Source organism: Leptonychotes weddellii, chromosome 1, assembly GCF_054177405.1.
Source record: "Leptonychotes weddellii isolate Sample4059 chromosome 1, ASM5417740v2, whole genome shotgun sequence".
Classification (NCBI taxonomy): domain Eukaryota; kingdom Metazoa; phylum Chordata; class Mammalia; order Carnivora; family Phocidae; genus Leptonychotes; species Leptonychotes weddellii.
In genome coordinates, this window is record NC_138369.1 from 99113416 (window position 1) to 99134516 (window position 21101).

A 21101-nucleotide genomic window follows, 5' to 3' on the forward strand; every position below is an offset into this window, starting at 1 on the left:
CTTTTAAGAAACTTACCTAAGATCACATGGCAAGGAATAAATGGCAGAGCTTCGGGCTTCCACATCCACACCCTCAACCTGTCTTACTGAGTGAGGAGTAGCATGGGGACCTCAGGCCCCTCTGCCAGGTTACCAGCCCTTCCCCACACACTCGTCAGGTGTCCTGTCCCCCACTTCCGGCAGGCCCGACAAGGCCCAGCTTTGAGCCAGAGGGCAGAGACGCTGTCAGTGACAACCCAGAGAATGAACAAGAGAGGGGTTTGTCCTCTGCTGTTGTTCCTCTAGCCTTTAGTCAGCCAGAGAGAGTGGTTTCCCAGAATCTCCCAAGTCACACAGAAAAGCCCCAGCAACACAACGGGGACTGAGAAAACAGCCCTGCATCCTTCCAGCTGAGCCCTCTCCACTGTTCTCTCTCAAATCCTGCAGCCTCCTTTGCCCTTTACCTGACTTTGAGAGAACAAGTCCTCAGTCTCCAATTTGAGCTGACATTTGAGTGGAGAAACTTCAACAGATGGGTCGAGACAGATCTGCGGATTGGATCCAGGGGGCGGCTCATAAAATGTGGTGTCAGAGCCCCTTCGAGAGGGCTCCCAGGCAAAGCACTCCAGCTGGCCCTGGGTAAGGTAGGCCCATGGAATCTGGATGGAAGCCTCTAGCCTGCCATCTGAGTCTGCTGCAAAGACACTCTCGTCTCCGCATCAGAACATTTTTGCAGCTACTTCCTACTGCAGGAGAACAGACTCCAGTCTTTTCTGTGCTGGGGTTTCCAGCTCCCATCTGTGTCAGCATGAGCCCCTTTCATACCCTTGAAATACCAGGGATCTGGTCTGAGAAAACCCCGACCCTGCTGCTGGTTTAGGGCCTCACAGTTGCTTTCAGGCCATCATCTGCTCCACATTTATTGAGCATCTACTATGTGCCAGGCATTAGGCTCCATGCCAGAGATCAAGTGATGAAGAAAGCAAATATGGTCCCTGCCCTTAAGGAAAGAATGGTCCAGTGGGGATACAGGCCATCATGACCAGGACCATGAAGTACAGGACTAGGGAACTTAGCCCAGTGTGGGTGGTCAGGGCAGGCTTTCTGGAGGAAGAGATATGTAATCTGAGGCCTGAAGAATTAGTGGAGTTTAACCAAGCAGAAGTCAAAGGAAGGAGGACTGGGTGGGAAAGTGTTCTAGGTAGAAAGGAACGTGTGCAGAAGCCTTGGTGAGAAGAAACCCTTGACTTTCAAGGAATGAATGTTGTGAAGAACGTGAGGGGTGGGTTGGCAATGGACTGTGGAGAAAGGCTGGAGAGATTACAAAGGCCCAAGTTGGATTTATGAAGAAAATAGAGGCCGTTATTGGGTTTTATGTAAGCAAGAGTGTGTCTGGCTGACCCCTCATCGTACCACAGGCTGTATTCAAGTCGGTAAGTGACCTGGCCCTCAGCTCATATGTTACCTTCTCAGAAAGGCCTCCCTGAGCACCTTAGCTTGCACGCAGAGAAGGCACAGAGCTCAATTTGAATGAAAGTTGGAAATTTTGATTGACATAGGCCGTGACTAATAAGTTATGGGATCTGGCTCGGGATTGCGGGGGTGGGGCTGGGGTGGGAATTCAACAGGTCTCAGTCATAGCTCTTGGAAAAACTAAAGCCCTCCAACTTATAATCAACAGTTTGAAGCTCTCCACTCAAAACAGTTCCACAAGGTCAGGGACCGTCTGGTCACTTGCAGTAGCGAACACCAGAGGGAACCAAAGCTAGGCATTTGAGGAAGAAGTGTGAGGAGACCATGGGCGTTTCACAGAAAAGGGTAAACAAGAACTTTCATTTTCTCTTGGCCTCAGAGCAGGTATGAACAGCAATACCAACACATTGAGGCCTTTCACCAGAAACAGCATTACTACGGCAAATATCCCGGATAGAGCCTCATTACTCAAGCTAATGGTTTAAAAACCCCACACGGCTTAGCAGTGAGCATGAGGGAAGTGACAGAAGGAAAGACCTGTGAGCTCCCCCCAGGTGGGGGCAGGGCTCAGGAAGCCTAGCCCCGCCCTCAGGACTAGCAGGACTGGGCACCTGTTTCGGAAACCAAAACAAAGAAGAGGTTCCAGCATGGAGTTGGTTAGAAAAAAGAGGGAAACAAAAAATCCCACAACTGTAAATGGTGGCTCCCTGAGCACAGCCAGGGTGAGTGGAATTTCCTTTTGCTGTTTAGGAACGAGCATTTCATGAGGCAGATCTCCAGACAAGACAGAAAGCAATGATTCATTACCTCAGCCTTCTGTTTCTGCCTGCACTCAGCTCAGGAAGACATGAGGCCCTAGTGCTCAAAGTTCCCATTCGTCTTTACTCTTGAAAGGTCACTTTGAAAAGACTGATGAAAACTTGACAAATGTAAATATTAGCCGTGTCTTGAATGATGAGCATTTCTCAAGCAAGAAACTAGCAGTTATTTTACGGAGGGGTCTAAAATAAAAATCACCCTGTGGAAGCACGTCTTGCCCTAACACTACAGCTCAAGTACCCGGGGTTTGCAGTCCCTCAGGTTCTGGGTTCTGAGAAGAGAGGATTTCTTGATGCAGGTGAGACCCATATGGACAGGCATGGACCAGCTTTGACGAATTCTGGCTTCTCAAAATAAATCCGTAAACGAAGGGACTCTTTCAGTGATCACTGAAAATGATAAATGGGCTGGGAAATTGATAGTTATGTGAGAAGACACCAGAAATGGTTTGAAGAACTAAGTTGAAGAAGAAAACCCTGGGGAAGCTGAGGGAACCTTGGGGAGAAGAGCAGTTGGTAACAGTCATCAGATATTTAAAAAAAAAAAAAAAGAAGTTATGTAAAAGATGGTGAGCCAGATCTTTTCAAATCCACAGGGGGTCGGGGCTCCTGGGTGGCTCAGATGGTTAAGCATCTGCCTTCGGCTCAAGTCGTGATCCCAGGGTCTTGGGATCAAGATCCACATCCGGCTCCTGGCTCAGCGGGGAGCCTGCTTCTCCCTCTGCTTCTCCCCCTGCTCGTGCTCTCTCTCTCTGTATCTCTGTGTCTCGAATGAATAAATAAAATCTTTAAAAATAATAATAATAAATAAATAAATAAATAATAATAAAAAAATCCACAGGGGGAAATGAGAAAGTACACTTAACTAGCCACTTAGTCCTCTAGCCCATTTTGCACACTCCTTCCTCCAACTACTAAGCTCTGATCCAAAAGCTACTTACAGAACCTTGAAGTTTGTGTTTCGAGACCATATATGCTCTTAATTCATTCTATGGCTTTATCTTCATAGCTATCACTTTTTAAAATGACTGCCAAACAGCTATTGACCATTCTCTAACAGAATATGAGATCATTGGTAAAATATAAGATTTTGAATAAGTAGACACATTACCTTAGCCATCACTTCTGTCCTCGCTACCCATGGCCAAGGTCACTGGCACCTTATAAAAATGATAAACAGGCTTCAAAGATTTCAAGAACTCTCTGGGCTTCTCTCACACCGCATTTGGCGTCAAGCCCTCTCCCTCTGGTGTGGCTCCCTAAGATGCCATTCTGTTGTCCCAAACCTGGAGTCTCCACAGAGCCTCTGGATGGATGACTCGGTTGTCCTGAAACTTTGGGTTTTTGGTTTTTTTTCAGCCCCAGTTCATTGGTTGTCTCATCCTCAGTTTCATATCTTGCAGCCTATCCGAAAATCCCACCCAACATTACCAATCAGCTCTTATTCCACAATTCAGCTCCCTGAAGAAGGCTTCTATTCTCTGGGAGGAGAAGCTCACAAGTAATACTGGCAGGAATGCTAACATAAGATCAGGAAGACCTAGCCAACATTGTACAAATGGCGCTCTTTGGAACAAGTCGAGTTAGTGGATTACACCAACACCAGGATTCCATGATCAGATAAGAAGGGAAAATATTAGGTTTATCACTCTACCCCAGTGACACACAATAGATACACAGTAAGTACTATTAATTGAATACATGAATTAAATACATATCTGCAAGACTTTTCAAAAACTTTAAAGTTCTGGTATGCATTATAAATCTCCAAGAGGGTGACGATTTGCTCAAAACTTGCTCAAGGGATCCCTCTCTTATTTTTCACTGAACATCAACTCACATTTCATGGAACACTATTATATTGAAGAACTCAGTCTGGAAAATGCTGACCTAGTTCCTTTTTTCCCTCCAATGTGATTTCTCTGCTATATTTTAGCCAGTCATATCTGACTCAAAACTACCTAAAAATAAATAACTATTTTTGTAATGCATATTTTTCTCCAAACCACGAGAGTTTCCTACCTGTGCAGTCAGTTTTTCAGGGAGTCCCCCAAAAAAGCACCACAGGAGAGAATTACTGGCCTTTTATAAGATCCATAGGCATTAAAGAACTTGACTGATTGTTTGGGTCCCAAATAGTAGAGGCTATTTGGTGATTTATTGTTATTTTCTGCCCAAAATGCCTGATTCAAATAAATTAGGCACCCACAGTTTTTAATGTCAGTATGGTTTTTATGCAGTAGCTTTCCTTTGAGGGGCATGTATGTATCCTAGGAGCTTAAGTGCCAATTCACAATTCAGTTTCCCGTGCTTCCCTAGAGACACCTGCTTCCCTTGCCTTCTGTGGATGCCAAGAAAATGCCTGAGCCAAGAGATGTAAAGGAATCCACAACTTTTCATGCATCTGTGCCTTATATGCATTTACAGTTAATTATAATAATATTGTATCTATCCAGAAATCGCTGTCAGAAGCAGGTAAGAAATACGAAGTTGAAACGGTCCAAGTGGCCAGAAGAGACATTTATTTCATGGTTTACGGCCAGAAGTGTATACACCTTCTTCATTGCAGTGACCCTCATACTTTCACTCAGAGCCAACTTATTTTTTATCTCGTACATAACTGCAACAAGTGTAAGGACTTGTTTCAAAGTTTAAGAACAAGTTTAAAACCCTAAGAATTTTTTTTAAAACAACAGCCTGCTGGGCATGACGGGCAGATGGCACTACAGCAATGATCTGCTCCTTGAGCCGGCATCCCTTTGGTTTTGAGAGCCGTGGGCTTTATGTCTTTATACCCGTAAGGCTGGCTGGTCTCTCAACTGCGGAAGCAATCCCCCTTGGGAAGGACGGGCAGGAGAAGGAGCTCAGGACCAGTTCCTTGGTGGCTCAGCATCACGCTGGCTTCAGAGTCCTGTTCGGATGGTAGTAGCCCACTTGTCCATCACTGAGTTCTGTCATGTTCCAAAGACACATCCCCACCTTATACCAATCTGGTCCCTTTTGAAGTTTGCTTTGGGTCAGTCCACTCTCATTTGAAAGTCGATTTTTTTTTCCGTCTAGGTATGATGATTCCACTTTCCAACACCAAAAAGCAGGACTGAATGTATGATGACAAATAATTTTCTGACTTGTGTATCCTATTTAGTGACACATTTAACAAATTATCATTAAAGCCAAATCCATATAAAATGATAAATTCAGCTATATATATTTACTATATTTATCATTAGCTATACAATTTTTAAACATTAGAAGTTGGAATTTGCCCTTTAAAATCTGGGTTATGAGGCCACCTTTGTTCCATGTACCTATAGAAGGACATATTTGTTTCTTGAATTTCTTGAACTTTACTTCTCTCTGCTGTGGGGATATTTTTGCATATAAAAACATGTCCAAGCATTTTAGTTTCTATGGCACTAGGAAAAAATGAAGCCCATTTTCTTTACGGAAAAAAAAAGTAGCCAATTTCTATGCATGTAGGCATATGTGTCTCCCTCTGGGGAGAGGAACCCTGGCTTCCTGGCCAAGTCAAACAGGCTGGTTCAGCACAGAGGCCTTTTATAGCCTGAAGATCTGGGCTGCATTTCCCTCATCTGTAAAAATATAGCACAAAACAGGGCTACTGTCAAGTTTCAAATGAGATAATATGCGTGCTAGTGCTTTGAGAAGGGCTATAAAAATACAAGCCATATAATTACCAGCGGAGTGGGGATTCCAGCAGGCACCATGGTAAATGTGGTCACAGATCAGGGGTAAAGACTCCCAGGACACCCTGCAAGGCCAGGACCCGCTAGTTCTTAAAGCTGCAGAGAGGTCCCCACCCCCACCCTGGCAGGATGAGACAGAGACTCAACTTATCCTTTTCTGCTTCTTGTGGCCCTAGAACTCTGCTCCCCCAACCACTCCCTGAGGACAAAGTAAAGTAAAACAGACAGCAGTAGAAGAAAGCAATGTGTACTCATTCTTATGAGCCTTGCCACGTTAATACTGATCCTTTCCTGGGACAATCGATTTATACCTATAAGTCTGGCTGACTCTCAACTCTGGAAACAATCCACCTTGGGAAGGACGGGGCAGGATTAGGAGCTTTTATATTTCTCCATATATTGCTCCTATTTTAAATTTTTATATACATAAGACATATATATGATATATGATATATATATAGAGAGAGAGAGAGATGTAGCTGTAGATACATAAAACCAGGAGTTTTATATTGGTGTGAAGCCAGTCCTTTCACTGGAATCATCCATACCTTGTAATTCTACAGGTCCTTTGAATTCTCTCTATTGAGGAGCCAATCAACTATGGAAAGAGCCCAGATGTCCATCGACAGATGAATGGATAAAGAAGATGTGGTGTATATACATATATATACATATATACATATATATACATATATATGTACACACACACACACACACACACACACACACACACAATGGAATATTATGCAGTCATCAAAAATAAAAATCGTGCCATTTGCAATGACATGGATAGAACTAGAGGGTATTATGCTAAGCGAAATAAGTCAATCAGAGAAAGACAATTATTATATGGTCTCACTGATATGTAGAATTTAAGAAACAAAACAGAGGATCATAGGGGAAGAGAGGAAAAAATAAAACAGACAAAACCAGAGGGGGAGACAAACCATAAGAGACTCTTGGTCATAGGAAACATACTGAAAGTTGCTGGAGGGGAGGGGGGTGGAGGGATGGGGTAACTGGGTGATGGACAGTAAGGAGAGCATGTGATGTAATGATCACTGGGTATTATATAAGACTGATGAATCACAGGCCTGTACCTCTGAGACCAATAATACATTATATGTTAATTAATTGAATTAAATTTTTTAAAAATGTTTAAAAAACAAAACAAAGTACCTAACTAACTAGTTCTCTACCAGGACAGTGTACACAGAAATGAAATAGTCTGCCTACGGTGACTTTGGCAGCAATAATGCATCTTAGGTCAAGACTAACTGTCTTAGTGTTTCCCTGTGTACAAAACTTACCCCAAGTGATAAGCTCTCTTTCTCTAGACTATGTGTCTGCCCCCCCACCCAAGTTTGTATACTCCATGCTTGGGTACATGTTCTTCAATCACGTCTTCGTTCATTCAACAAACATGTATCAATCTCCTTCTATTTCTAGTCAGATTTGCCTAAAATATCTTTTTTTTAAAAGAGTTTTTTTTTATTTATTCATTTGAGAGAGAAAGAGAGATAGAGATAGAGAGAGACAGAGAGAGCACAAGCAGGGGGAGAGGCAGAAGCAGACTCCCCGCTGAGCTGGGAGCCCAACACAGGGCTCGATTCCAGGACCCGGAGATCATGATCTGAGCTGAAGGCAGACGCATAACCGACTGAGCCACCCAGGTGCCCCATAAAATATCCTTTTTTAAAAAACACATAAACCCTCTGCCTCCTCCTCTCTTTCAGAGCCAGCCCACATATCACGTCCTTAGGGCTACCTTATTTGTGAATAATTGCTCATTGACTTTATCATACAATATTTTACCTCCTCACACACCTACCTCCCTTTACCAGGTTATGAGTACCCTCAAGGCAGGACTCAGTCTTGACTCTATTTTATTCCTAGTTCCAAATACTGGCACATAGTAGACAGTCAAGAAATGTTTGTTAATTTGAATTCTATGAGACGGAGCCTGGGTCAGAGTAAGATGAGTAAGACAAGGGCCTTGCCTCAAGGAGCTCACAGCTATCACCTTCCAGTTAGCCTTGCCTACAGCTGGGAAGTTTTCACTCCCCTCTCTTCTTCCCCTTGTTCTTTCCAGCCCTGGATTATTAGGCAAAATAAGCACTACTTAATTGACCAAGGGAAAGGGGCACCTTGGAGTTTTCCTCCTGGTGCTGATGCCCTTAACTCTTTCACTGCCATTCTTGACTTGAGTGGAATATCTTAATAATTGTCTTTATCTGCCTACGTTCACCTTGAACCAGCATCATTAAAAAGGCATTTTCTGGGACGCCTAGGTGGCTCAGTCAGTTAAGTATCTGCCTTTGGCTCAAGTCATGATCCCAGATCCTGGGATCAAGCTCTGCATGGGCTCCCTGCTCAGCCGGGAGTCTGCTTCTCCCTCTGTCCCTACCCCCCATGCTCTCTCTCATTAATAAATAAATACAATCTTTTTTTTTTTTTTTAAGCATTTTCTTTGGCACGGTGACTCAACTCTAAGTTTGGTTTGAAGGTGTTGTCAGATATCTCCTTTTTTTTTCCATCTCTCATGGCATGAGTGTTTCACTTCCAACCAGTGATTTGTGTAACAGACCCTTTATTTGAAGCGATGGAAGGGCCAAGAGGGTACCATTGTTGACTATGTTTAGGGTATCAGTTGACCTTAATCTAGCCCTGGTCCATTCATTATTTGTTAATAACTCTAGTGAAAGGCTTGTTGCAGGAAAATGAAACACCTGGATAAAAGGAGGCATCTTGGTCATTGAGTACAATCTGACCCCCATCCAACTGCTCAGTCTATTTGCTTACATGTACCCACCCCTGTGCTCTATTCCATTTCCACTTTGACATCCACTTTCTCCCAAGACAACTCCCCCCACCATAATATAGACGTCCTCACCGTCCTGTTCACTTATCTGGAGTTCACTCCTAGGAGAACCCAGCTCCAGTCCCACCTCCTGTTTGCACAATGTCTAGAAGTCATAGCACATTGCACCAAGTCATAGACATGAAGTGCCACTATCCAACAGCCCATGAGTTCTCTTGGATTATTTTTAAATGTGAACATATACATATATTTTAACCCTCAGTTAGATGGCAGGTTTCTGGAAAACTAAGTCTGTGTTTTTTGGTATAGGGGAATGTGAGCAGTGGGTGTACGATAAATGTTTTATATTAAATGCTCTCCAGATTTCAGTTATTCATGGGACCCCATCTTTCCCCATTCTCCCCCTCCCCAAGCACAAATCAGTATTGTCACTCTTTAGTCCAACTTCAGGCAGATTTAAGAGTCTTCTCTCACTATCTCTCACTCAGGGGCAAGCTCCTGCATGAAGGACATCCCCATGAAAATTCAAATCAAGATATTTATGGGAAGTTTGAGCCTGGCGCCCTCACTTACGTATCCTCCTAAAGAGCAGGGATGTTCCACTTCCTTGTTATTGTAAAAGTTTTCTTCTGTCTTTCAACAAGTGAAGATCACCTGGGGAGGAAACAAGTAGTCCCTAGACAAGGAAGTCTCAAAATGTCAAGCATCTATAGTCAGCAAAACTGTCTCCAGGAGCCCTAGGCAGGGACTGCTGACATGAGAGGGTGGGTGAAGTGATGAGCTTACAGTGGTGTGGGGTGGTGACACCAGCGACCTCAGCTGCCACTGCACATCTGCACTCTGCAAAGTAAGTTACAGTCACCCTGTCGTTCACTCCTCACCACTCTCCGATGAGAGCAGAACCTGTATTACCCCCATTTAACAGACGAGCCAACGGAGGCTCAAATGGTTTAACAGCAGGCCTGACTTCCAAGCATAAACACAACCACTACAACACATTGAGAAGTTTTTTCTAACAACTCCTGAGGCTCAAGCCCAAGAAATGAAGTGGTGTTAAACACGAGCAGAGTATTCGTTTTGAGCACGAACTGATTCTGAAGTTGATTTTTCTAAAATGACTCCAAATGCAATTTGAAGTAATTTCCAAGTGTCTAGGTTTATTGTGTCAAGGAAGCTCTAAGGATTATAGAATAAAGTTGTTACAAGATGCAGCAAGACCAACTGCTCTGGGTAATCTTGCAAGCTTCAACAACCATGGGCAGAAAAATAAATTCACCCAATTGTGCAGAGCAGAATGGTGCTCCAGGTGAGGCATCTTGATCCAGCCAGTGATCCCACCTTGACCTTGGGCTCTAATTGCCTTTATTGTGGACATGATACAAAGATAGCATTTAATTTATGAGTCACTCAGCTCTATGAGGGTATGGTTGGCAATTCAAAACTTTTCGTTCAGTGTTCTAGAGCTGTGTTTTTAAAACTCATTAGTTACATGTTAAATCAATTTAGTGGGTAGTAACCATCAAGAGAGAAAGGGAAGGAGAGAGGGAGAAGAAAAAGAAAATAAAGTGCGTTCCACACATCATGAGCAATATTGTTTTGTGAAACAATTTTCAGCTGGAAGTCATTTTTTAAATATAGATGTTTACCTGGAACATGATGTAAAAATCACAGCCTGAAAACACTTGAAAAACACTGGCCTTGGGATGCCCAGGTGGCTCAGGCTGTTTGGGCCTCTGACTCTTGATTTTGGCTCAGGTCATCATCTCAGGGTCGTGAGATCGAGCCCTGCATCGGGCTCTGCACTCAGCATGGGGTCTGCTCAGGATTATCTCTCTCCTTCTCCCTCTGTCCCTCCCCACTCTGTGCTCTCTCTCTTTCTCTCTCTCTAAAACAAATAAAAATCTTAAAAAAAAAAAAGAAAGAAAGAAAAACACTGGCCTTGATTTTTGAAGTAAAGTTTCTTCAAAATACAGGCTACTGGGCACCTGGGTGGCTCAGTTGGTTAAGCGTCTGCCTTTGGCTCAGGTCATGATCCCAGGGTGTTGGGATCAAGCCCCATATCAGGCTCCCTGCTCCACGGGGAGTCTGCGTCCCTCTCTACCCTCTCCCCTGCTCATGCTCTCTATCTCACTCTCTCTCTCAAATAAATAAATAAAAATCTTAAAAAAAATACAGGTTATTGAGTTCCCACTATTACTGAGCTAAATGGAAACACTTCTAAGGTTGTCTTTCTTACCAACCTTGCTGAGCCTACTGAAGAAGTTATGCTTACTGTGTGGCCTTGGGTTAATCCCTGAACTGGAGGAAACCCAGCTACAGCAGCTCCTGCTCACAGCCCCCAGCACGAACCATGTGTGGAGCCTACACCTGCTGCAGAAATCCTCTAGAAGGCACCATGGAGAACAGGGAGTCACTCTGAGACCGAGGAGAGAGCCCTGAGGGCTGTTCGGGTCCAGATGGTTAGGTAGCTACTCGACACTAAAGTTAGCTTTCATTCCTGTCACCGTTATTAGCCAACCCTTCGTCTGACCTTTCCCACTGATGTGGCTTGGCAGAAAATGGGGCTACACAGCATTGTGTAAAATCCTTCAACATCAATCACATTTTTCCAGAGAATTCACATATCCGCCAGCCCAACTCTGAGGGACTCATTCAGGTCCAGGAAATGTGCTAATGAGTCAGGCCCTGTTAGCATAATTTCATTATTAAAAAAGGTTCCTATCCTATGAGGAACTATACATCTGCACTCTGTCTCCCTCAGCCTATTCTAATTTTAGGATGTGGGGTTCCATGGTGCAAAGAACACTTCTCTATAAAGCCACAGGAATCCCTTCTGAAATTACAGCTGGGTAATACTTTTTTGTTTCTATTCCATTATAACATCAATTCACTGACAACATGTACCAAAACATCTAGGAAATTTTCAAGTTTTGTACAACAGTTAAAGAGATTTATGCAGAGCAACACTGTCACGACTCATGGTTTCCAATAAAAGGGGAAAAAAACAGACTCCTTATTTCTTACGAATAATCTATCCATTGAAAGGTCATCCACTTGTTTTGTAAAGATCTCCAATGCTCACATGGTCTATAAGCTCTTGGGAAAGTGGGGTGTGTCCTCATGTGAAAAGAAAGAGAAAGCATTAGGAACCTCATGTTTTTAAGATTTTAATTTCAATGCTATGTATTAGAATGGAAAAGTAGCAAAAGAGCCACAACAACATTAATAGCTGCGGTTTATTCCATATTTACCATGTGCCAATTGCTTTATATGCAGTGTCTTATTTAATTCTCCAAACGATCTTACAAGCAGAGCTGACATTCAGCTAGGATGCAGTGGTAGACTGTGGAGTAACTGAAATGTTTCTTCACCAGTTAGTATATATTCACTGCCCTGAGACCACTGAGTGACAGTGCCCTCCCTCTCCATGCACACAACACCTTGTTCACCCTTTCCTCTTCCCTGGGGACATCCAGGACTATTCCAGAACTAAAGCATAGATGCCAGAGACTGTTGTGATTGGTCAGTGTCCATGCTGTACCCATGGTTAAATATTTCCAATGTCACCCCTGACTTAGGAGGTAGACATGATTATCCTCATTTGCAGATGAAGAACCAGAAGCTTTAAAGAGTATGGCACACTCTCTTCTCCAAAGTTGACTACAACAATATTTCCAGTCATGCATGCTCTTCAAGAACCTTGTCACTTCCCCATCAAGAGTGGGCCTCTGTTTCTCCTCCCCTAGAGATTGGGTTAGTGATCTCAATGAACAGAATGTGGCCAAAATGATGCTGTGTGACTTCTCAGGCTAGGTTAGCAAAGGCAATTCATTTTCTACTTGGCTCTCTCATGGGACACTCACTGTTGAAATACAACTACCACGTAGAAAAAGCCCAAGCCACATGAAGAGGCCATGTGTAGGTGCTCTGGCTGATGGTCTCAGTTGAGGTCCCAGCTGACTGCCAGCATCAACAACCAGACATGTGAGTGAATGAGCCTCCAGATGACATGGGGGGGGCAGCCCCCACCTGTCAAATTACTCCTCAGACTTTGAGTCTTCCAGCAAAGGCCCCAGATAGCAGAGAACAGAGACAAACTGCCCTGAGATACCCTATCGAAATTTCTCACCTTAAAATTTATGAGTATGCAAAAGGGAGGGAATTTGTTACATGGCAATACATAATCATAGGAAGGTTAAACAATTTGTCCAAGGTCACACACCTAGTAAATGGTGAAGCCAGAATCACCTGACTCTGAAAACTAGCATTCTTAACCACCAGGTGACACTGCTCCTGAGGCAACATGGTAGCCAGAAGATACCAGCTGGACCACCTTTCAGCTGGATGTGTGGAGTTGATGGATGGGCCAGGGTTGCCATCACTCTCCATGGTGCTAACCCACACACCTTTTATCCTGCGGCTCTCTTATGTATGGTTTCCATTTCCAATTATCATCTCCTGATCCAAGATATCTGCTCCAATTCTAGCCATCACATATGGATTCCAGTCATTAAGAAGACAGAAAGAAGAGAAAAGCATGCAACCCTCCTCTCAAGAAAATTTTCTGGAAAGCGCCAATACTATTTCTATTTAACATACCACAGTCCAGAACTCAGTCACATGGTGCACCTTGCTGCAAGTGATGTTGGGTGGCCTAGTGTCCTGCTAAAACCTAGAAGCATGTTTCTGTAGATTCTAGAGTGTAAAAGAAGAAGAGATCCGATATCAAGACACCTGGCAATCTCTGCCATAGAAAAGAAAGGGGATTTGGTAGAAATCAATGATTTCCAATTTGAGCCATGTTAATTCTTCACTTGCTCTACTTTCCCCCAACCTTTTGTTTCTTTAAAAAATATTTATAATCTATTATTAAATATTTTCTAGAGGATTTGAACTGATTTTGCTGTGAAAGTTTTGAATGCCCGGAGACAATAGGAATCCCCTGGTATGTTGCAAGGGGAAATTTGCCCTAAAGGTAATCTGGGTTCACTCTACTGTGGCCCATCAACCCCCAAAGGAATAGAAATGCTGAACAGACCAAGAACCTAAAAAATATATTGTCATGTTCAGCCACACAGGATTAGCTGATGGTTTTGGCTTGGTTGAGAAATAAAAGTTACAACAAACTTTGCAGGAGCCCATTTCTAAGTTGCAAAGTGTATTTTTTCCCCTCTTAAGTGTACATCGAGAAAGTATTTCAGATGACGCTTTCTCAGATGACTACAATGCCGAAAGTGATTTCACTTATCCCTCCCTAAAATTTGAATGTCTACTCTCTTTTCCATTTCTAAGATTCTTCCCAACATGGAAACCATTTAGGTGGGTGGAGGCGGAAAGCAGTCTTGGACTAAACAAACACATCACTTGAACTTCTCATCACAAGCCACTAAGATACACATTTTTCAGTGCTTGATGATTCAATCACAAATAATCCTTTAAAGAAGGGACCTGAAATGCCATGGCCAATGCAAGCAAGTTTAAAGAAAGGAAAATGATATTATCCCCAATAGACAAATCTGTCTTTACATCATTTTGATAAAAATTTGCCACCATGTAAGTAGATAAAACAGAAAGTCCAAGATGGCTTAGCAATAGGGAGAAAAGACTAATATAAAATGTTCCATTGGCACAAAAATACAAAATCTGCTTTCTGAATTGGAGTCTATTTGATCTTTTTTTTTTTTTAAAGATTTTATTTATTTATTTGAGAGAGAGAGAATGAGAGACAGAGAGCACAAGAGGGAAGAGGGCAGAGGGAGAAGCAGACCCCCTGCCGAGCAGGGAGCCCAGTGCGGGACTCGATCCCAGGACTCCAGGATCATGACCTGAGCTGAAGGCAGTCGCTTAACCAACTGAGCCACCCAGGCGCCCGGAGTCTATTTGATCTTAATTAGAGATGTCTTCAACTTGTTTCTGCAAGAAACGGGACTAGAGTTTGGATGGAATGTTTTACCCAGGCTTCCAGGGGAGCTTGGGAAAGAGTGTGTAACAAGAAGGCCTAACCTTAAGAATTCCTCCCTGGAATCTAAAATCCTGATCCTGAAGTAAAACTGGGTAGGAACTCTGTGACCTGCACTTTCTGATGAGAAAGGGGGCAGGGGTCTGTGTTCTGCCCACAGGGGAAGACGGAAAGCTTGAGTGAAGATAAATTTTGCTATGGATGCTTCCCTCCACCACATAGAAAGCCAGCCAAGAACAGAAAAGGAGCAAAAGTCTGCACAGCATTTTGTGATAGACAAACAGCTTTCACCCTTAGACCTCTATAAGGCTCTTTGCAGCTTGGAGGGAAAGCATATCATCCATACAATTCTGACCATGGAAACCAAGGTTCGGATCACTCATGATTTTCTAGGAATCACCAGCTGGTGAGTGGAAGAGTTCGTACTCCAGGCAGGTCATCAATACCAAAGAGATTATTCTTTCTATGACTTCCCATTTCTCTCTCTCTTCACTTTTCCAGGTGTCCACTGTGTAAGGACACACCACATAGGCGTTGGTTTTTAAAATATGTCCACAAATTCTTCAAAACTCCTCCTTAAAAATAGAGCCTACCAATTCTTTTTCCTTTTAGCATGAACTGGACTTAGTGACTCGCTCCTAACAAACAGAATATGGAGAAAAGACCACGTAATGACCAGGTCATAGAGGGCTGCTGCTGTGTCTGCTGGTTCGCTCATCTGGGGGAAGCCAACACACAAGTTGTGAGGGCAATCAAGCAGCCTTATGGAGAGAATTAAGGCCCCCTTTCAACAGCCAGCAATGAACTGAAGGCTCCTGCCAACAGCCTTGCGAGTGAGCCATCTTGGCAGGGGGCTCGCCCAGGCAGGTGTTCAGGTGACGGTAGCCTCAACTAACATCTTGACTGTGGCCTCATGAGAGGCTCTGAGCCAGAACTGCCCAAAACCCACTCTCAAATACCTGACACATAGAGACTGTGAGATAACAAATATTTATTGTTCCAAACCACTAAGTTTTGGGGCTAATTTGGTACACAGAAGTAGAAAACTAACAGGGGTGCCTCAGTGGCTGAGTCCATCGAGCCTCCGACTCTTGATTTCATCTCAGGTCATGATCTCATGTGGAGATCCGTGTCAGGCTCTGAGCTGGGTGCCTGCTTTGGATTCTCTCTCTCCTTCTCCCTCTGCCCTTCCCCCTCTGTTCATGCTGTCTCTCTCTCAATAAATAAATAAATAAATAAATAAAGTTAATTAATTAATTTTTAAAAAAGAAATAGATAACTAATAAACTAGAGAGCTCTTCATTCTGTTCCTTGTCTCCCAAAAGTGTATTCTTTTCACCATACCATGTGTTTTTGTTTTTGTTTTGTTTTTATCTCTCTCTACTTTTCAAAGAGTCCAGATTGTTTAAGTACAAACAACCCAGGGGACCCCTCATGCTATTCTTTGGCTCCCAAGCCCTAACTTTTGGGCACATTTTCCCAAATTCAGGATATCCTTCAGCTATTCTGTTCATCCAGTTTGAGTCAGCATGTTAATGTTTAAAAATCTGTATCATCCCTTCCAGATACTATGTTTATATTTTAACAGGGAACTTCAACATCTGAACCTAAAGGGCAGTTGCAACATCAGGTAGAGTGGGAGGGGAATTTCTGGCCCTTGAACTGCACTCATAGTATTCCACTGTATTCTCTCTTTGTGGACACCCTACAGGCTATGCTATGCAATTACCCAACATATCCAGGGACACAAATCCTGGATTTGAAAAAGTCCAACAAAGGAAGTAATTGAAAAATGGAAAGTAGAAGGTTGAATCTGAAGAGGCCATATACTGTATGGTTCCAACTCTATGACATTCTGGAAAGGGCAAAACTATGGATACAGTAAAGATCCATAGTTGCCAGGGGTTGGAGTGAGGGAGAGATGAATAGGCAGAGCATAGAAGATTTTTAGGGCAGTGAAACTACTCAGTACAGCACTGTAATGACAGATACATGTTCTTATGCATTTGTCCAAACCCACTGAATGTACAACACCAAGTGTGAATCTTAATGTAAACTATGGACTCTGGGTGATAATGATGTGTTGTTGTAGGTTCATTGATTTTAACAAATGTACCACTCTGGTGGGGGACGTTGATAGTGGAGGGAAAAGGACATGTGTGGGGAAAAGGGGCATAGGGGAACTCATAGTACTTTCTACTCAATTTTGCTATGACTCGAACTGTTCTTTTAAAAAGTCTATAAAAACCTAAAAAATAAAATTTTTATAAAAGTATGTTAGTCTGGGGGTGCCTGGGTAGCGCAGTCAGTTAAGCATCTGACTCTTGGTTTCGGCTCAGGTCATGATCTCAAGGGTCATGGGATCAAGCCCAGCATCCGGCTCCACGCTCAGCAGGGAGTCTGCTTGAGAGTCTCTCTCCCTCTCCCTCTGCCCCTCCTGCTCGTGCTTTCTCTCTTTCTCTAAAATAAAATAAATAAATCTTTTTTCTTAAAAAAATGTAGGTTAGTCTAGATTCATAGATTGTGTAGAAGAGAGGCAGACAGCAATGGAGGAGACCACAGTTTTAAGGAAGGCCTACATCCAACACCAGAATCCTTGATGTCCGTGCAGTGAGGAGCCAAAATGGCACCTCACCAAGAGCAAAGTCAATTTCTGAGCTATCTGTTTTCTGCCCAGCCTTGGACTAGATACTGGTGGTACAGAAATTATAAATGACTTTCCAGATCTACAATCTACTTAAGGAAACAACGTAACACACAAGAAGAAGAAGAAGCGAGAGCAACCAATACAACCCGGGATGATAGAGATTGCTGACTTGTGTGGTGGTGAAGCTAGGTGTGAATTAACTAGTAGGACAGGGGTGTGAGAAGTGGCTGAAGTGACAGTTAAATGATGCCAGGTGCAGAAGATAAAAGATAAAAGGTGCAGAATTGGGTGGGAGGAGTAGCTATCTCGGTGGGGATTCAAGTGAAGGTATCTTAGAGAAGCTGACTTCTCAGTGATGTGTTGGAGGGCTATTGCACATGGATTTTCAAAGACGTTACTCTACTATCCAGGAACTTGACTTACTCTCCAAAGTCCCAGAAAATGGAGAGCGCTCCCGTAGACAAAATGGAACATGCCTGCATATAGAGACCTGCCTGGTGCTAAGTACTCGCTTTTGCAAGAGGACCTGGTGTTTTCACACAATCATGTACTCTGCTCCCAGACGCAGGCAGCCTGTGGCACCACCCATCTGACCCCAGCTAGGGGTTTCAGGAGCCCGCTCATGATGCAGGTGAAGCAGGGCTGGTTTGTGGGCCGGGAGTACAGAGCCCAGGGCACTCAGAGGGCACAATCAACTGCCAGACATACAACAGAAATGAAGGGTGAGGGGGCTGCTAAGGGGGAAGCAAATCGGGAGGAAGGGCCAGCAAGATAGAGACTCTCTGAGTTCAGAAACTCAAAAGCTGAGACCGTTTTATAATACATCACTCTTCAATGGGAAGAGGATGGCTAAGGTAGAGCCCTTAAGCTGTGCGTCTTCATACAGCTCCTAGCTGTAAAACAGGGATGATGACAGAGCTTACCTCACAGAGTTGGTATGAGGATTGGGTGAATTCAAATACCTACAGTCATTCGGAATTATGCTGAGCACGCAGTACGTGCTTAGTAAGTATTAGTTGTTGCTGCTGATGTTACTAAACCCAGACAGAGGCAGCAACAGCTCCTGGAAAGAAAGTTGCCAGAGGAACCCACACAACACTCGGTGACAAAGGTGCCTCGTGACAGCATGCTAGAAACGTTTTCTAAACACATTCTGCCGGGCTGACTGCCCTCTCCCTGCTGTAGGGATGGTCCATTCTGGCCCAGCGCCCGGGATCCTGCCAGAGGCTGTCTTGCCCCACCATCGGTTTGGGGCTGCCCGGGACTGGGGCCCACTGGGGACCATCGAGCGGCCACCACAAGCCTCAGCCCCCAGCACGCGGTCAGCAAGGAAACACAGCCTCCTCCTTGCAGGGGGAGATGTGACCCGAGCAAATCACGTTGCCCTCATCTCTGGCACAGCCGACCCTGAAGCCTGCATTAATCCCCTCGGTTTGGCGAAGGAGCAGTTCCCAGGGTTATCTTTAGAATTCACCCTCCAAATGCTTTAGCAAGGAGAGACTTTTACTGATGAGTGAGGGGATGAAATGGGTTAGCTCAGTTGTCACAGTCGCAGAAGGAGGGGCCTCGTTGTGTCAGTAGGACAGAGAAAGTTAGCGTTTAAAAAACACCAATGGCATCTCCTGAGAACTTTCTCTTTTGCCCTGCCAAATCAGGTCTCCTCGTCACCATCCCCATTTTATGTGGCCAAGAGTGAAAGATGCAGAAGTCCTGGGAACCTCTTGCTTCTCTTTATAGAGCCTCTCTCCCCACAACTATTCTTGGGCTAAAATCTGTGTTCTACTCTTTGGCTCAGCTGGCTCCTACACTTGGAAGCATTTAGCAATGTTGGTCACTCATTCAGAAATATTTATCAAGGACTTACCATGTGCCAGGCACTGTACTAGGCCCTGAGGGTGAGAAGATAAATAAGATAAATTGTGCTCCAGGGTCCCCGTCCACCTGGTGGGGTCACAACCATGAAAAAAGCAATGTAGTAAATTCTGTATCATAGGTTGGTTATCTTATTTTAAGACTTTGCGGAGTGTGCATGAGAGTCTATACCCATAACCCACCACCTGATGAATGTCTTAGAGTTTACCCCTGTCAAGGAGAATTACATTTTAATAAAAGTGCTGAAAGGCAGAAAGGCTTTCAAGACAAGAAAGGAATTCATCTCTGTGGCAGACACTCCTTACTGGTGAGAGAGATGGGGGGCAGGAATTTTCCATGCACTTTTCAATCATCTGATTCCACCTTCCTTAGAAGGCATCCCCAAAAGCCAAGATTATAACTCAGATGCCCCACCTTCATGCCTAGCATCTTATCAAAAGAATCACCTATACTAAAGGTTTCTCTCTGGAGGGGGGAAGGTTTGCGGGCTGTTAAGAAAAGCAGTGTTTTTTACCATATCTTTACACTAAGGACACTATTTCTCCCAAGACTCAAACCCTTTCTCAGGGGAACAAGATGTCAGCAGTCTATTGTTAATGCATCATCTTCTATCTGCTAAGAGATACCGATGGGTCCCTGGCCATGGAGGCGGGCTTGTCGTGGGTCTGCCTTACAGCTTCAGCTAAAATTAGGCTTTATCTTAGCTGGAAGGGTCTCCTTCTTTTGTGGAAAGCTATTTGGGATGGAAAGGGATATAGTTCTTATTTTTTATGAGCCACTTCTGGCTAAGGATAACTTCACTGGGTGATCTCAACAGTAAGGAAAAGGGGAAACACCCTACACATTTTGGGTATCCTGGAAAGAGCCCCCCTTTGAACTCTGCCCTGCCCATTGCCACTGGCCATGGCCAAAATTAGGGATAGACTGTCCTGGGGGCCTATCCCTGCTAGGTGGAGACACTCATTTAAAAATAAACAAAACTGGAGAAAAAGCTACTGGAATTGGGTCTGCTGGTCAACAGACTATCCATAGGACAAACACGGTATGAAGGGGTCCAAGAGAGAAGCCCAGGAGAAACAGAGACACAGAAAGTTAACAACCTACCTGCAAATTCACCCCATAGAGCAGACACTATCTAATAGCCACCTCTACCCAAGGCCCGCTAAGTGACTGAAATACTAAGTGCTATAAAAGAGGAAAGAGCCAACGAGGAAAGCGATTCTGTGGGTCAGGGGGAAGCAAGTCAAAGAAAACTTACAGAGGACATGGGACTTGTGTTGGGCCCTTTGAGCCCAGACCAAAGTAAAGTAAAGCAATCTCAGAACCAACAACTGTAACTCAAATGATATTTTCAGGTATCTGAGTCAGGGATATGAATTGTATACATGAGGGGTATAGCATACTAACTTACTGAAGCTTGAGCTGGCTCATGTAGTAATTTTTATTAAACTATGAATTGACTTAAACTGGAAAATATTTGTTTTTTTAAAATGACCAAATCAACCCAAGTGGAAATAAACCAACCATATTTTTCTAAGATGACCAATAAAAATTAAAACAAAGGCGTTCATTCATTCATTTGTTCCTTTGACAAACACTGAGTGTCTACTAGTGCCAGTCAATGTTCTAAGAGAATATAAGGTTCTTGCCTTTGAAGCTTACAGTTTGGTAGGGGGAAGACAGACAATAAAACAGATTGAATAAACAAGTAAATATCTGGAAGTAATAGGTTGAAAATAAAACCAAGTAATGTACTAGAACTATTAATTCAGATTGAGTGGTCAGGAAAGGATTTTCTGGGGGAAGTGACACTTGATAAGAAAAG

The 21101-nt window shown here is 43.6% G+C and overlaps 1 long non-coding RNA gene across 6 annotated transcripts in view; it reads right to left on the reverse strand.

Annotated features, from left to right (window-relative positions):
- LOC145723072 (uncharacterized) overlaps nt 1–21101 on the reverse strand; it is a 70172-nt gene that overhangs the window by 19460 nt on the left and 29611 nt on the right. The window contains exon 5 of one of the 6 annotated variants that reach the window (XR_014147886.1): nt 9372–9452. The exons of the other annotated variants lie outside the window; for them this stretch is intronic. This is a non-coding gene — a long non-coding RNA (uncharacterized LOC145723072). The remainder of the gene's footprint in view (nt 1–9371; nt 9453–21101) is intronic. 6 annotated transcript variants of the gene reach the window in all.